Source organism: Prionailurus bengalensis, chromosome A3, assembly GCF_016509475.1.
Source record: "Prionailurus bengalensis isolate Pbe53 chromosome A3, Fcat_Pben_1.1_paternal_pri, whole genome shotgun sequence".
NCBI lineage: Eukaryota > Metazoa > Chordata > Mammalia > Carnivora > Felidae > Prionailurus > Prionailurus bengalensis.
In genome coordinates, this window is record NC_057354.1 from 93,579,323 (window position 1) to 93,588,001 (window position 8,679).

Here is an 8,679-nt window from a genome sequence, read left to right on the forward strand (position 1 = left end):
GAAGGGAATCTAAGTCTTTAGCTGTGATAAGTGAAGAACAACAAGAACAAAAAGAATGAATGAAAGAGATAGGAAGAGAGAGAGAGGAGGGAGGGAATAATGGAGGGAAGGAGGAAGAAGGAAGGAAGGAAGGAAGGAAGGAAGGAAGGAAGGAAGGAAGGAAGGAAGGAAAACAGAAGAGAAAAACTCTACAATTTCCATGGCCTTGTTCCCCAGAACAGAGTATTTCTGTCTCAAAGATGGCTATGATGCAGATTCTAGGCTTGAGCGTGTAAAAATACTTTTTTAAATGCTCAGTTCTTGAGATTTGTAAGAACATTACAGTTGGATGAAAGACAATTTTTCATCATCTCCTTAGATGTCAAATTCCTTTGAGCAATTTGGAACATTCAAGAAAGTATACTGACAGATCAGCAAAAATGAAAGGGCATTTTCATCACCTTGAGAAATGGTGATCAGAAGAAATGTGCCAACCAATTAAAACATGATCAATGCCTCTATTTCCTTTATTTTCTGTCATAAACTGTGGCTAAAAAGAATTAAGTTATTATTTTTTCAAAGTCTGCTTTATCTGGATAATGTCATATAAGAAGGCAATTTGAATCACGAGGATTTAAATATACCATGTGGTAAATTACATTGATACAATTTAATGAAGACAGTATTAATCATATGTGAAATACATGATAGTCTGTCTATTGGTTGACTTAGTTTAAAGCAAAGCAACTGGCATTGGGTAGGCTCAAAATATGTATCTTTCATAGAAAGATATAGAAAGGCAAAGTTAGTATAAGTAACCAGTTTAAGAAATCACGGTCTGTATCTTATTAGTCAAAGCCAGCTATGATATATTTTCTTCCACAATGTACCAATTTCCTTATCTCAGGAGAAAATCTCTGTTTTTCATCTGGCTTGGTAATTTGGATATATAAAAATAGTGAGTATATTTTATATATATGCTACACAGCACATATATATTTAGAATTTTGATTTATAGATTCTGGATAGCTTGGGAAGACACATATAGGTTTGGCACACAATCAAGTGTCAAAATATTATGAGCCAGGATACATCCACAAGTTTTATAGTTCCAGGTCCATTGATTAAAAACTGTCAAAAGCTCACTGAGAAGATAAAGATCCAAATGAGAGTTCCAAGGATAAATGTCTTAAAGTTATAGTCTGGGTACACGCTTCCTTCTTTGATCTCACCCCACGGGCATCTGGTATTCTCTTCCCATTTGCAGTGACTATTCAATCCTTCTTGGACCCCCTCTGTGCCACCAACCCAGTAGCTCTTACCATGTTTTACTCACAGAACTGAAATTCCAAATGAGCTACACCCCCCTATTGAGAGTGCCCTGAGATAGTAATAAAGTTGGTCCCCTAACAAACAAGCTAGCATAGTAAAGTAAACCATGTCTCACCTGTAAACCATTTGCCAACTTTAAAGGACAAGGCAGAAGAGTCAGGAGACAGAAAGACCTTTGCAGGAGTCCGTGTGATGGGTCAAGGAAAGAATCCGATGTCTCTTGTCCTGGTTTCAATTATGCTTCAAATGAAACAGACAGCATGAGCCATCAACAGGATGAAGATGGAAGATGAGATACTGGACCTGAAAGATAAATAAAAAGGTAAGAAACAGTTGGCTAAAGAAGAACAGAGCATACAAGTGTGAGTAGCCTAGGGACTTACAATGTAGCTGCTTAGAGGCATTAAGGAAACTCTTGGTTCCTGATCATCAACTTGAATACAGTTTAATCACTGTGTTTGTGAGTTTTCTCTGTCATTTCAGCAGCAGACGATTAAATTATTTATAGTCAGAAAAACAGTGTATGTGGGTGTGAGTGTGTTTTTCATGAGGAGGAGGATGGGTAGAATAAAATAGGGAGACAATTTAAAATTATTCTCTACTTTTTCTTTTGATTATAATACCACAGCTTTCCTCCAGCATTAACAATTCATCCCTTCATCTAAGGCACACATTTTAGAATTATTTGTATTGTAGTGAGCTAATTTATGTGCTTTTATAATTAAAGTAGTAATTATATAAATTATTTGGAAAGCATCTTTGCTCTAAAAATTAGTTATTCAAAAATGAAGTAAAAAATTCAAAAAGCGTGAAATTGGCCCCAAAACACACAAAAAGAGATTAACAGTGCTACATAGCTGTGGTCTTATCAATGAATCTTTGTGAAAAATAGTCAAAACATGCTTAAAAGAAAAAAAATAGAATTGTTGGGGGCAGTGTAAAGAAAGATTTGCCTACAAACAGAAATTCTCTAGTAGTTACATTGTTAGAGTGATAAAGGCATCCTTAGATTGATTCCATATGCTTTACCCTCTAACACAGACTAGCACATGGAGCCCCCAAAAAGGAAGAGCCTACAGGTTCTTGATGCAAAGTAGCAGGATGGATGGGCAACCATGGCCCACAGACCAAGAGAAAAGGATCCATAAGCAAAGGTAAAGATACAAAGACAAATTACCCAACTAAAGTGTCAAAAAGAACAGTCTAATAAAAAAGTCAAGACAGCACAATAAAGATACAAAATGTTATAAGCAACCTAAACTAGATTTCTGAAAGGAATAAAGCAGTATATTCTATTCAGAACATTGTATATAGTTTAACACAAATGGCTCTTCATTATCATTGTGGTTGTTGCTGTTACTGCTGGGATACCTATAAACACAATATGTAAAAAAGGGAAATGTATAGAATCATTTTAAAATATGAAATAGATATTTAATTCAATAAAAATCAAGGACTAGCATTTCTGTAGAAAAGTGACATAGAGGCGTTTATCATAATGATATCTATTTTTAATAGTCACTAACACCCAAAAGATAAAATACTATAAATTTTGTATCTATTAAAAAGAATGCCTATACTACTGCTATATTATTCTAGAAGGTCTAGTCCATCCATTGAGGAAAAAAAATAGCATTACTATTCAAATTGGTAGGCCAAAGAGCCTACCAGAATATTCAGATGAGATCTACATATATGCCAAAAGTCATGGTCACTTAGAAATTTTAATAAATTCCATAAATTTTAATAAAGCAAGATGTTATTTCTTTTTAGTTTGTTTTTGCTATGCTTCTGTTTTGGATCTAAAGTAACACAGACAGGGATTTCTCATTAAGACAAACTTTTACTCCATGTATTAGGTTCTACCTTAGTCTTATAGAACTGATATTCTGAAATGCTGTTCAATTCTCTTTACTAGTACTTAGTATCTCTTGCACATTGATTTATAAGAATTGTTCTTCACTAGCTTTTACTGTAGCTATCTTTTGTTTTAGCATAGTTTATGGCTCAAAATAGCCCTATGTTGTGCTATACAAATTCTAAATAGTTTGTGTATTGTGTAATACTCTTTTCTAAAAGTTTGTGTGAAATAATAAGCAAAACCATGTAACTCTGGAGTTTCATTAATGGATAATGTCTTTAAAACTGTCTTTAATTCCTTCCATCCTTATTTAGAATTTTCTAGGTCATACCATTTACCTATATTCTATTTCATAAATTGTTTGCAATATATTGCAGATATTTTGGAAAATATATAAAAGCAAAAATAAACTTTTTACAAATGCACTCTAAGTGCACAAACAACAAAAAGCCACTGTGAACATTTGGTGTATATAATATCCACTGTGCCTCATCCTCTGCGTGCACAACATCCCTTTGTCTTAGTAATTTATCTTTCTTGCTTTCCATTTCACCCTTTCCCCCAGCTGGCTTTCTGAACAACTTTTATGGTGTTGATCTCACTTTGCAGAGAGAGAGTCTATCAATTATACCAGTTTTCTTCTGAGAATTGAAATGGGTCATTTTAAACTTTTTGTTCTATGTCTTTTTGATACTGATCCCCCCCCCCCCATTTCTATAGCACTTTAATACAACACCTTTCAAAGTCTGTGTTTTCCCATTTTCAACAAGGTAAAATAAATGTGGGTCAAGCACTGCCAAAAGAGGTACATGACTTCAACTCTGACTTCTTTCTGTCCAAACAAGTAATATAGCCTTGCTATATTTACAAGATATTTTGTCTTGTGAAAGCAGAGTAATTTACAAAAATCAGCTACCTGATTTTGCAGAATGACCAAATGACCAAACCACTGCTTTGTTAACAGCTAACTTCTCTTATCTATTATCTATCCATTCTATTTATCTTTGGAATTCATAAAATGTTGTCTTTGGGAAAATGACATATTTTCACTAGATTTCCTGAATGTTTTAATACAGATAGTCCCCCCTTTCACAGTTTTGCTAAGCCAAAGACTTGCTTTCTTAAGAGGTCAATAATGAGGCTTTGGCAGAGCACTGGGGATGGTGTTGAGGATAAGTTTCATTCCCTTTTATTTATCACAGGCTACAAAAAGATGAGGATACATCTGTGGCCCTCATAATGGCTATTTAGACTTTAGCAACAGACTCTTATTTTAATTATTTTTCTTTAGCATATGCAAAACTGTATTTCCACATGGTCAAGTCTTTTTCACCAGAGAACTTCATGAGGCTTAAAGTTCAAAGTTGCCTGGTTACACATTCCCTTGTGTATACTACTGTCTCCTGTGTGTGTCTTTTCCTCAGATACCTGAAGAGGAAAGGTAGCTTGATGAGAACATAAAAAGACGTCTAGATATCTTAGTCCAATCTTTACTGTTATTTCTATATAAATCCCTTTCACATGACTTGCATTTCCAAAGATTTTTATATACATTCAGGCAAAGATAAATGTCCAAAGATGATTATTAAACATTGTTATGCAAAACTAAGCAAGAAGATTTTTTGATCAAATAACCATTTTAACCTATTTGTTAACATTTGCAAAAGAATGCTATGTGGTAATTAACACTGATTTTTATTTTTTGACTTATGTTTCAGGTGTTACTTAGTTACTCAGAGGCAAAAATGAGGCAAACTGTTGTTCACATTTTTTCTAATAGGTGTGCATGGGTGATAGAATTAAAATGGCTTCATTCCTAGGTTCAAAAGGCATATGCCATTTATTGTCATAGACATACAGATAAATAATACCACAAATTGCCCCATTTTTCCCCATTCTTCACCCTCAAGAAAGTATGGTAAAAGTATCTTTTTATCTTAAATACATACAATCATATCTTGATTACAGGGGTGCCTGTGTGGCTCAGTTAGTTGAGCATCTGAATTCAGCTCAAGTCATTATTTGATGGTTCCTGAGCTCAAGCCCTACACTGGGCTTTCTGCTGTCAGTGCAAGCCCCTTTCAGTTCCTCTGTCCCCTATCTCTCTGCCCCTCCCCTCCTTCCCTCTTTTTCTCTTTCAAAAATTTAAATTTTGATTACATATATTGAAACCGCAATATTTTGAATTCACTGCATTGAGTAAATGTATTACTAAAATTAATTCTACCTGTTTCTTTTAGTTCTGAATATGGTCACTAGGAAATTTAAATTGCATATGTCTTCAACTTGTGGCTCACAGTATATTTTTATTGGATATCTCTGTCCCAGATATGTGTATGATAGAGTAGATATATATAGATTTAGGCATGAATATACATACAGATATATGCAATATATATTTAAGTACATTTGTCACTATTTTTATTTTCCATGGCATATTGTAACCACCTCTGACTTAGACTTCAATGGAACTAACACCATTCTCCTCATTCTGAGCTTGGATTTGTGAGGTTTCTTAGGTTCCCCAGATACCTTGACTTCCATTCCGGGCCTTACTGCACAACATGAAATCTTAACTTCTGATACCAGCTTTGGTGTTCTCTTTTACAGGTTTCTAAATTGTGAGGAAAACTGAATCTGCGAGAGACTCAGAATCCTAACTCACGAGTAAGAGTTAAATCTTAGAATACACAAAAATTTACTTTCAAAGAAAATGCATTTTAATAATAGTATATATCACTATTTTATAGACAAAATTCCTGGGTACCTAGATGAAACATTTCCTCTCCAATAATTAAAATTATATAATAAATGTGAAATATGTTTTCTTCATAATACCTGGGCTCTCTTTCATAAAAATGCTTTACTTATTACCTTATAAATATTCTCTCTGTATCACAGAGGCCTTAGTTTAAGGAATGCAACTTCTCTTAGCAATATTAAGATATTGACTCTGGAATCAGTCAGGGAATGAAAAATGAAGTTATGCATATTTAATCTACTCAGTGAGGATTTGGGGTTGCCTCTGAGAATAAGAGAGAAAATTAATAACTCCCCACCCTCCTTCAGAAGGATATTTATGAGAACAAAATTATATCAAAACATATGGGAAAGCATTTAGGAAGTATAGCAGGATATAAAATGTAGGGCATTTTATGATTGTTTTTATGGGTGATAATTATTTAAACTTTAGAAGAAACATTCATTTGACTTTTGTGAGTTTAACACTTCTTTTAAGCCCTAAGGGCCAATTCCCTTTTTTCTTCAAATAAAAAAATCTATTTCACATCGATAAGAGAATATATACTTTCCTATTTTAACATTTCAAAAATTCTACTTTATGTAGAACAGTGTTTAGCCTTGACCACCTTTTCTAAACAGTCTGTGCCAAGGGGACTCTTACATGCTATTCCTCCCAGCAAAATAAATAATGTATAGAATACAGTTTCTCTTAGAGTTGTAGAAGGGCAGATGAAACAGAAAGAGAAAAAGAGGAGTTTTCTTTTCATTTTCCTTATTGTCAGGGTATATATTATCCTTTAAAACATTAGTTTTATATTATTGCTATTTAGTATATACCCAAAGTCTTTAAAACAATTCTTATTTTTCAAACTAAGCTGCACACAGAAAGAAAGAAAGAAAAAAAGAAAAGAAAAAAAACAGGAGGAAGGAAGGAAGGAAGGAAGGAAGGAAGGAAGGAAGGAAGGAGATGGGAAGGAGGGGTAGGGAGGAAAGAGAATTCAATCAAGGAGAGAGGGAGGGGAAATAAAAGGGGGACAGAAGGGAGAAAGGGAGGGAGGGGAAATTGGGCCCTGGACTGAAGGAGTGCCTAGCAAGGACTAAACTTTTAACTGCATTTTCAGCTATAAAATTGACTAATATTGAAAGAGTTTCTAGTTTCTAATTTTGAGACTAAAACTCAGTTGGGGGAGACATTCTCACTTTGTTCAGGGACTGAGTGGAGTGGGCCTTTCAAGGCACGGGGACTTCTAACAAGACCTACTCATCTTTGCCCTTGTTGCAGCTACGTATAGTGAGGTAACCAAGACAAATACTTCCGACTATAAGACTACCATTATTTCTAATAACCAAATCTTATAGTTGGGCATAGTACTGTGCTGAGAATGTACGTTTCCTCATAAATTGTCACATGGGTAAAAGCCACTGTTTCTTTTGTGCTATGTTGCTCCGTGTGAGATGTAAGGATTTAAAGCAGCTCAGAAAGGTATAATGATCTCAGACTAGAGGTATCCTCTCTGACAGAATCAACTTTCAATGACTGTGGTCACCTACCCTCTGTATTGCATTTCTTCTACGTGCAGTGACTTCAGTAAGATCTTGAGATTTTAGTTGGGTTATGGTGTTTTCGTTTTTGTTGTTTTTTGTCACCAAACCATGACATCAGTGCCCAGTTGAATGACAATAGCACCAAGGTCCTCTGTAGCAGAGGCTGACCAAAAAGGCCAGAGAAGGCCTGAAGGACCAGTTCTGCAGCATATACAACCTGGTCATTAATTTGCCTTCACAAAAAATGTGCAAAAGAAAACTGAAAACACTGTTAGCACTTCTCTGTCAAACTTTTGAGTTCCCACCCTGTTCGGTAACAAGCATACCTAGACTGGCCAATGAACAATAGCTCATTTACTTCAAATGAGTCTCATTTTATTTCAGCTTCAGTATTAATTCTAGCCAGGACCATCTCTTCATGACTGTTAAATAGTCCTTTTTGATGACTTTGGTCTACACGTTTTTCAGATTTAAGTTCTCCCCTCCAACTGACCACCCAACCACCCCTTCAGAGGTTCTGGAGGTTCTATTTTGAATGGTGGCTCTGTGAGTAAGGACTTTTGGCGTTTTCACTGTAATAGTAAAAAGGGATAGTAGGCTGGGACTGAATATTACCTGCAAATGTCAGCTTGTCTCTGTAGTGGGGAGCACACTGTTCCTCAGTGAGGATTTTTGTGCAGCTGACTTATTTAGCCATTGAACATAAAGTTCTGGTACCTGACACTGGAATCTGTCATATTATGACTTATGGAAGGCCCAACAACTGGAACTAAGTGGGATAGAAACATCCCAGCAATGTCTACTATTTTTTGCACAATCCAGCCTGTTTTATTTGCTACAGAATAGCTTGAGCTTGTTTATGTGCTTAAGAACAACTGGGTATGTTTGCTGCTAAACTGAAAAAGGGGGTTGGGGTAAATATTCCCAGAGCAAGATACACGTTGTTCAGGTACTTATTATTTCTGTACTTGCTTAACTTTTGCCATTCGGCTTCTCTCCAGACTTATCCCTTGCTTCCCTTAAACACACACACAAACACACACACACCTATAATGGCAGGAACCTATTTTATTCATGGCTGTATTTCTACACTTAGAAAATTTCCTGACATATACTGAAGAGTCAATAAATATTCGTTGCATGTATTCATCCATGCATGAATTTTCATTTATACAAGCCAAAAAATTCAGTGAGAAAGGGTCTAATTGATTAACATTGCT